The sequence below is a fragment of the Elephantulus edwardii genome, unplaced genomic scaffold (genome assembly GCF_000299155.1).
Source record: "Elephantulus edwardii isolate Elephantulus edwardi_28Jun2011 unplaced genomic scaffold, EleEdw1.0 scaffold00026, whole genome shotgun sequence".
Lineage (NCBI taxonomy): Eukaryota > Metazoa > Chordata > Mammalia > Macroscelidea > Macroscelididae > Elephantulus > Elephantulus edwardii.
In genome coordinates, this window is record NW_006399776.1 from 16,055,000 (window position 1) to 16,064,578 (window position 9,579).

Sequence of the window (9,579 nt, forward strand, 5' to 3'; positions counted from 1 at the left end):
ATGCCTGAACAGTCTGCTTTTGCAGAATTTGGGAGAGTTCTGATGAAAAGGGATGCTGATGATGGTGGTGCTGGTGGTGGTCGTGGTGGTGAAGATGAAGACGAAAAAGAAGAAAATGATGATAATGAATGTCACCTATAAACACAAACACAAAGCAGCAACAGATATCCTTCTAGTCATTATTAGTCATAATTCTCAATCCAGTCTCACTGCGGTGTATCCCCTCTGGGCTAAACACATTTAGCTTCAAAATACAGTGTTGCAACCATCCCCCCCTCTCCCGCCGGTCCACCCTTCCTGTGCCAAACTAGGATTAAGATTGCACTGGTGGATCAAAAGGGTAAGGATCTAAGTGTTAAGGGCAGTTCTGTTAGTGAGGAGCACCAGGGTGACCTAGACGTTCACCAACGCACTTGGAAACAGCTTGGTTGGGGAGCTGGAGAAAAGACAGTAGGAGAAAAAGGTAGCTGGGCAAAACAGATTGGATGCCTCATTCTGAGAGCCCCGAAAACCCAGGAAGGAGGAGCAGGGAGTCTTTGGCTGTGAAAGCTAAGAGACAGGGCAGATTGCCAGCAGGATGGGCAAGGCTCTCTTTACCTGACCAGGTGCAGCAGTCTCTGCTGCAGCCAGGATGCTGTGCTCCAGTCCAGATCTGAGGAAGCGGCCACAGCGCCGGCCTCAGCCGAAGCCCCGCCCCTCCACGCCCCCTACCCGAGGCCCCGCCCACCTAGCACGCGCCGGCCGGCTCTGGTGTTTGGGGGAGGGTAGCAGTGAATTGATTGGCACTGCTATCAACCAATTGACAAGTGCAGCGGCTCCTAGATGGGCACCTGGGGAGGCGGGATGGAAGGGCAACTTTACCCAATCAGCAGCCTAACTTGTGAGCCAAGCTGTTACCAGGCTCTATCTGGTCTAAGCTGATGGGTCCGGAGGTAATGGACTCTGTGAGAAGCTTAAAAAGTGGACATCCTCTACAGCATGTTGTGATTTAGAGACAGTTTGCCTACTCCTGGGAGCCTCTAAGACTGTACATTCTCGGCTGGTTCGGTGCTACCGAGGAAGGAAATCGAGACTGGTCTAAAACACTGCCAAAGTCCTCGCCTGAGAGACCCCTCAGGGCTGTGCCGCTCTAGTGGTCTGACCAGCACCCCTTGACCCTGCATTAGCCAGCCACGACTGATTAACGTGCTGAGAAACAAAGAGAAACACCTAAGGGACAGAACTCACACATAGGTATTTGTGTTAGTCTCTCCCCTACAGAGGCCACCTCCACCTCAATAATAGCACTTTAACCAGACCTGCTGGCAGGTGGATTACTTTGACTAAACAAACAAACAAAAAAATCAACCCCTCAGCCCAAGGTGTCTATTCTGACTGACTGCGACCGACACCCTGTGTTACCGAGCAGAATTTCTCCTTAGAACTATCTTGACTAAGTCATAGGGTAATAGTTCTCCAGGTCTTCAAAAGTAGTCCCTGCCTGCCAACTTCAGGTTCTTGTCTAGCAAAAGCAAACTGCTTGCACCAACCAAGGCTATTATTATTCTGCTCGGAGTGAGAAGCCAGTAAAAAGCTAGGCTTGGGCTGAAACAAGCGAAGAAACAAAAGGGAGCAAGTTCCCTAATGATCCTGGAAAAGGAGACTGAGTCCAGAAGCTAGAGAGCCTGGGTCTCCCAAGAAGGTGACCTTCTTGTTAAAAAATCGAAGAATCTAAGCTCTTAGTGGCCACCGTTTCCGTGAGGCTGAATTAGCGAAGGCCTTGATGCCTAGGTAAGATCTTGTTGCTCTTTCTGCCCTGGTGAATTACTGTAGACCTTGATGCCAAATGAAACTCTTTTTGAGATTTATTCTTATTGGAAGAATTAAACACTGACAGATGCGTTAGATGTTGTATTTGTCAAACTACCCTGTGGAAATCCTATTTTATTGGTAAGGAAACTAAGGGTCAGAGGGATTAAGTGATTGCTTCCAACTCACATAGTTAAGAGGTGAGTCAATACTAGGTCACTACTGCCCCTGATTAAAATACACCGTCACTGTCAGTTTTAAGAACAAAAAACACTAGCTCTTACTTACTTCAAGCTTTTTTTCTTTTCTTAACATGAGAAACTGTCCTCAAGGGGCCCAATTCCCACATTACAGACTTTAAAAACTGCCACATTACATGCACTCCCAAGAGTGAAGCAACACTTCTGAAATGTGTTAAGAGCAATTGCAAGTCAGCTTTGCTTAAAGAAGGGAGCTGTAATTTGATATTGATGGGAAGGAAATTTATCCAAGGATTTAATCTAACTAGACTTTGATTTATGTAGAAAGCTTTCATAGTTAGTCAATAGAAAATAATATCATAGACATATATAGATATAGTTATATAAGAGATATATCCTACCCAAAGTCTATCCTAGCATTTTTTTCATCAATTTTCTGAAGAGATTCTTGAATCCAATTATGATCTTTAAAAAGGCCTATGTATTGTGCAGCTTTAGGAAGGAGAAATCTATAGGAGATGGTGTAAAAAAGGACAAGAAAAAATATCTGATCCCAAATGTCCTATTAAAAAGACAAAAAGAAATTCAAGGTTAAAGATCAGTACACAGGTACATCACTAATTAACAAATAAATGATGCAGACATTTAGATTGTACATGTTCTTTGCTTAGTAAGTAGTTTGCAAGCACAAAGGGAGAGGTAGTGGCCCAGGGGTAAGACAATGTTATAATAACTCAAAGGCATGCAGTTCTAATGCACCAGTTGCTCCACAAGAGAAGCATGGGTTGTCAGTCGTCTCTCATGCTATTTACTGCCTCTGAAAACCTGCTGGAGGTTTAGCTTTGAATTGGTTCCTACTCAACAAGTGTCAAACATAACTGAGGTGCTATACAAAACACTGAGGTTTTATGTGAAAAAAGAAAAGAAAAAAACCCTTTCCTGTTCTGTTGAAATACAACCTGGTTAAGGATCATCTGAAGAGAATATTTTATAAACATACTTGCTAGTCATTTCAACCATTTGAAAGGATATTACCTTCATTCACTTACAGGGAAACAGAAAAGAAAAGGCAATTTAATGTGTTTACGTGGTTGTTGTTGTTAGGTGCCATCAAGTATCACTTATAGTGACCCTATGAACAAAAGATCTGAACTCTGTTCTATCCTGTTACATCTTCCCAACACACAAGAGCCCATTGCAGCAGTCGCTGTGTCAATCCACCTGGGTGAGGGTCTTTCTCTCATTTGCAAGCCCTCTGTCCTTCCCAGGATCATGTCCCTGTCTAAAGAATAGCAAAATGCCCAAAGTATGTGAGGCAAAACCTCATCACTCTTGTCTCCAAAGAGCACTTTGCCTGCACCCTCTCCAAGACATATCTGTTTGTTTTCTTTGCCATCCATGGATGTTCAGTTCTCTCCTCTAACACCACAGCTCAGAGGCACCAATTCTTTTTCCCCAATTTTTATTCATTGTCTGGCTTTCAGATGCATAGCCAGTGATCAGAAAGACCATGGTCTGAATCGGACTCACTTTTGTTTTCAAACGGACATCATTACTCCTCAATAATTTAGAGAGTTCCCTAACTGCAAATTTTCCCAGTCCTTAATTAAAAAAGAAAAAAAAAAACTTAATCTCAAGTTTTTCTGACCTTGAGGTTCATATTTTTGCAATAGACCATGTTGACCTCTTAAGGAACAACACAATTATTTTTAAAGCCACAGTACCTTACTATCTCTTTCTTCCTCTTTTTTTTAACAAATTAATATAATTTTATTACAAGAATCAGATGCATTTTGAAATCAGATGCATAGGACTTGACTGGCCTCATTTCTGCAGGTGGAAAACTCCTAGCTATCATTCACTCATCAGCCTGCTGGACAGTTCCTTTTTCAGAGACATAGATACCATGCAAAAATTTTCAGATATCCTTGTTTTTAACTGTTGTAGCTTGCTGAATCAAAGCAGCTTAATTTGATACAAGCTCCATGTCATTTCCTTCAAGAATTAACTAATCTTTCTGGACTTAAGATACTGAACAAAGCAACACCTGCTCTCATTTGAACTCTCAGAATGTATTGTTCACCCAACACGTTTCAAATTTCAACCAGAGATCCACTCTCTTGAATCACAATGTTGATGGGGAAATGAGCATACACAGACCTCATCTTGCAATGGAAGCCAAGTGTAACACCCTTGATCATGTTCTGTACGTGGCTACAGATGATACAAACAGTAGCCAGTTCCTTCCTGTTTCCCCACCATTTGTCAACACAAAGCCTCTGAGCTCTACATTGATGGGATTGAAGGCCGTCTGCAAAGTTCCCTGCGGGCCTTTCACTATAACTGTGTGGTCCTTCAGAGTAATGTCGACATTCTCTGGACATTCTCTGGAATGTCAACAGTCTGGTTGCTGAGAATGATCTTCATTCTCACAGTTCATGTGGCAAAGGGCCTACTATCTCTTTCTTAATTAAACCTAGAATATATAAAAGATGATGCATGACGACTTGGGGTTTATAATACTGTTTACATTTTCTCTACTTTTTAATCCCTTTGTGGTAGGGAGAGATTTTTTCATAATTCCTTATCTATTTCTAAACTATCTCTTTGCCACTAGGAGTAGCATCACTAGTTCACATCTAGTAAAATGAGATGATGAATAAAGTTCACTACAATAGGTGATACCAAGACCAGCAGGCATGACTTCATCTGGAAGCTTCTTTGAACGCAGAATCTTAGGCCTACCTTGGACCTGCTAAATGAAAAGCAAAAAATTTTATAAGATTCTCTAGGAAATTCTTATGTTCTAAAGTTTTAGGACTATTTGGCCTGGGTATAATGCATTTGATAACCTCCACATCTTAACTGCACAAAAAGACTTGCTCCTGATTCTGGATGAGGTAGAGAGTCATAGAGAGAAACAGAGAAGGGGAGAAAAGACGGGAGGAAAGTGATAGGAAGGGGATATTCTCCCTTTATCTCCATCCTGGGGAAATACTACTCTAACAAATTCTTAATTAAAAGAAATTAAAAGAAAAAGAGTTATCTCCCCTTCCCTACAAGGACAGTAGAAAGAAACATTTGAGCTAGGCTAAGGGCTCATATGTATATTATAATATACCTGAAGCTTCCAATCTTGTTTATGTGACCATCTTCTGATATTCTTCCCACCATGTACCCTAAGAAATAAAACTATGGACATAAAAATTCAACGACTGTGTGCTTCCTCCCAAAGAGAGAACCAAGTGAGTCTTCTTACAGTCAGGTTCCAACACAAATGCTACTTTCTGAATGAAGTCTTCCTCCATTCTATTTCAGACTTCATCTCCAGCTCTGTGTCTCTGTATCATATTGTGTATACTGTAGCATATTGTGTATTGTTTTATCACATTGTTGTTGTGTACCATGGAGTCGGAGCCGACCTATAGCTGACCCTATGGCAGGTTTTCAGAGGCAGTTAATTAGGCCTATATAAAACTGTATACATATGTATTTCTCCCTCTGGTTTTAAAGCAGCTGGAGGAAAACGATTGTCTGTGGTTTATCTTTTCATCTCTCACCATGCTTCACATATAATAAGTGATGTTCCTAGAATCTCTGTCCTTCCCTAATGTCAATGACTCCTCTACGTTACCTAGAAAATCAAAAGAGGAGGTCAAAAAAGAAACAAGCAGAGATATGTAAAAGATTTTGGAGGTTCCATTTGGCAGAACACCAAACCAGTTGAGGAGACAAGAGATGGAATGTTCTGAGAAAAGCTAAAGCTGGCTTTGGGCTCTCACTCTCTTGATATTTAATCAATCAAAAGTAAAGAGTTTCTTTAAACTATGAGCTCAAGTCAGGAAAGGATGTCTGTTTAGATGTCAGCAGAAGGACAGCTGAAGATAAAATGAAAACCAGACACTCAAATTGGATACTGGGGAACATAAAGGAAACAGGAACAGGAAGGTTATCCCAATGAGCACTCCTAGGAAATGGACTGTGCTCTTCCACAGGGAAATATTGTGCTCTCACAAGATATGATAGTGTTTTGAATAATTCTAGAATCAGTTCAGTATTTTATCCCACCAACTAGTTATGCCATATATATACTAAATCATCTTTACCTTTACCTTTCTAGGCCTCAGATTCCTTGTCTCTCACTAATAGGAAATAACTAAATTATCTCAGAGCTCTTGCCATAGGATCACCAGTGTTAATGTTTCTCTTTGTTCGTGTTCACACATGCAGCATCCTCCAGCATATATTTTACATTTATTCTAATCCCAAGACAAATCATCTGTGTGAAGGAAAGGCCATCCATGGGAAACATTAGGAAACCAATAATCACAACCCTCTGAAATGTAGGACACTGGGAGCAAACTTAATCTCCAGGATGTTTCCACCTCATTTGCCCTCAGCTGTATAATCAGCTTTCCCTCTCAGAGCTAGATAAGTGCAACTTGCCTGCTGTTACAACCATCCTAATAAAGATGCAGGTCTATCAATCAATAGCTATTCTTCACCCTCAGTTTCTCTGAAAATATTTAATGGCATCAAGATGCCAATCTGTACAACACATGCAGGGACCGAAGACATAGAAAAAAAAGGCTTTGTGCTAGAACCCCACCACTTAGTATGGGTTCACAGCATGAGAGGAAATAAAAATGGCCATGGAAATGTCAGTACTTAAATAAAAATTAGGAATACTTACTCAGACCCCCCAGAATAATCCGTTCATAGACTGAGAAGTCTCACTCACTTTCTTGTTCATCCCCCAGCACATTCTGAAAAGGATTTAAAATGACAAATTAGCCTTGTTATGTTGCGCTTTGTAGGTGAACATTGTGGAGGCTGGTAAAATGTTTGCAGACTGACAGGATTTTTTTAACTTGCCTACAGAAGTATTAAAAATATCTTAAACAGCACCTGAAGCACCATATGGAGAAATTACTCTTGCATAAATTAAATTTAGGCTGTCATGTGGTATGAATAAAATCAAGAACTTGAGTTTTAAGCTGCAACCACTAAATCACTCGTATTAATTCCCTGGAAAAGCTTAAGTCTGACTCATTAGGAAAAATAGGAATGGATATAGGTTTCTTGAAAATAGGGTATTTGAGTAGAAGGAGTAAGAGTTTCATGCTAAAGTTATTATCATTAGAAACTGAAGCATGGTGTCTACTCAGGAAAGTCCAACTGACTCATCATTAACTGGCAAAACAAGCCTAATATCCAGCCCTGTCAAGGGTCATTTGCTGAGTCACAGAAACCATCAAACTGTACCCCCATGAGTAAGAGAGAATAGGATTTCAAGGCACCTGCTTTATGGAGAACAATCCAAGGATGACGGATAAGGAAGAATATCCCCAGCTGGCACAGAATTGCAGATAATATAGCATAATCATGCTCTATAGCACAAACTAAGGATAGAATGGTAGCAGTCAGAGGAATCTGTGCCAAAGGCAGCAGGCTCTGCAGAAAACAGCTGCAATCTCATGAAGGAAGAAAAACTTTCCTTCTGATTTATTTTCTGGTTATAAAACTGTCACATCATCATTGTAATTTCAAAAGTACAGGAAGGCACAAGGGGAAAAATTATTATAAGCATATATTTTCATATAAACAAACATTTCTTGAGCCCCTTTAAATCCTAGTCCCTTTACTTGGCTCCTCTGTCAGGAGATGCAAAGGTGAACAAAAACCTACTTTCAGGGAACTTGTAATGCGTAACAGAAGCTGATAGCAACTTAATTACACAAAGGACAGCATCACTGTGAACTGAAAAAAGGCAGCAGTCTAAAAGAAAGTGAAATTAATCTGGCCACACTTGAAGGTAGCAAGAAGTGAGTGGTGGTCTGATAAAACTTCCTAAGGGGGTGGCTCTTCAGTCAAAACCTGAGGAAATTGAAAGTTTACCGAACAGAAGACAGTATAAAAAACACATGCAAAACTTCTGGGTGAGAGAAATCATGAAGAACGAAGTTGAAGTAAAAGACAAACAGGGACTAGAATCCATAAGACAAGGACAATCTCTTCATATATGTCATTCAAATATTTAAGCATATAAGCATGTGTGTGTGTGTGTATGCATGGATGATACATTTCCCATCAAATATATATATATATATATATATGTTTGGTGGAGTTCCCTGATAAAAATAAGCTTGGAAGCAGGAGTGGCACCCAATTCCAAAATAGCTTGCCTCTGGAACTTGGAGAAATGGTGAAAATTGTACAAGTGTTCAGATCTTTCGTTCATAGGGTCACTATGGGTTGTCTACAACTTGACAGCACTTAACAACATATAATACTTATCACCATCAAATATATATATTATATAATTCATTACTATCAAACTGCTACTTTTTCCAAAAGTGCAATTTATACCTTTTCAGTATATATGCATATAAATTTTACTTTATCCTCAACAATACTAAAAATCTGGATAGGCAAAAAAGTCTATCATTTAAGTTTTCCTTTAACAGTGAATAACTCATTCTTTTCATTTGCTTCACAGACAGGGGAACTTTTTCTGCAACAATATAATTATAATCTTGTTGGTATTTCAGGTGTAGAGAGGAAAGAGAGTGAACAGGGAGCAGGGCTTTTGTTTTTTGGTATCTTTGGATTGAAGAGAGGTAGGGAGAATGCAAGCCTAGGACTGTTACGATTCTCAAAATGGATCATTACCCTAATCTGTTTGTCTGGGTGAGTCAAGAACTGTGTACAAAGGAGGAAGGAAGGCTCCCCAAGGGAAGACTGTCCCAAAGGAAGTGAATCACAAGGAGGACAAAGAGACTGCTGCTGCCTCCCTGACTCAGCTTGGCAGTGAAGAAGTCCTTCCTACAAGAATCAGTTACCTCTACCCCTTTTTAATCATAACTCCTCCATTTATATTGGTATTGATGAGATTATGGTATCATATATGGGATTTTTTTTTTTCTGTGTAAATCAAGTCTGAGAAGAAACTATGGGATCTGAGCCTTGCTTTAGAAAATTTACAGTGGACAAATAGATATCAACCAGTTTTTTTAATCATTGTGACTTTGGTGAAAATGCTCAGAATTTTACACTGTGAGTCCACGTTTACAACCCTCACAGGTGGCCTTCAGGCCTGGTTCGCTACAAAAATGTCTTCCACAACTCAGTCTCCCACTGCTCTCACACAACTGGTCCTCTCCTGCCTTTTACTCACACAGCTTCAGATTGCTTCTGGCAGAGGCTGAGAGTCTCCCCTTTTTAATTTTTTTTTAGATGTTACAAGCCTAATAGTTTATGTATATCAGTTGTCTATATATCTCTATATTTTACCTGTGTACTCTTTTGATGTATAGAAGTCTTCTTTGCTGAACTGTTTGTTCATATCCTGTGCTCATTTTGCAATTGAGTTTTTTACCTTTATCTTGTCTGGCCTTCAAGTATTCTATAAATTGTAGATATAAGTCCCTTATCAGACATATCATTGTTGTTGTTGTTGTTATTGTCATTGTCGTGTGCCATCAAGTAGCTTGCGACTCATAGCGACCTTATGTACAAGAGCCCTAAAACCTGCTCTATCCTGTGCCAACCTCATTGTCTCTGACACACCTACTCCCACTACCCCAATCCA

At 40.1% G+C, this 9,579-nt stretch overlaps 1 pseudogene; it reads left to right on the forward strand.

Annotated features, from left to right (window-relative positions):
* Nucleotides 1-8,648: 8,648 nt before the first annotated feature.
* Nucleotides 8,649-9,239, forward strand: LOC102846058 (annotated as a pseudogene).
* The last annotated feature ends 340 nt before the right edge of the window (nt 9,240-9,579 follow it).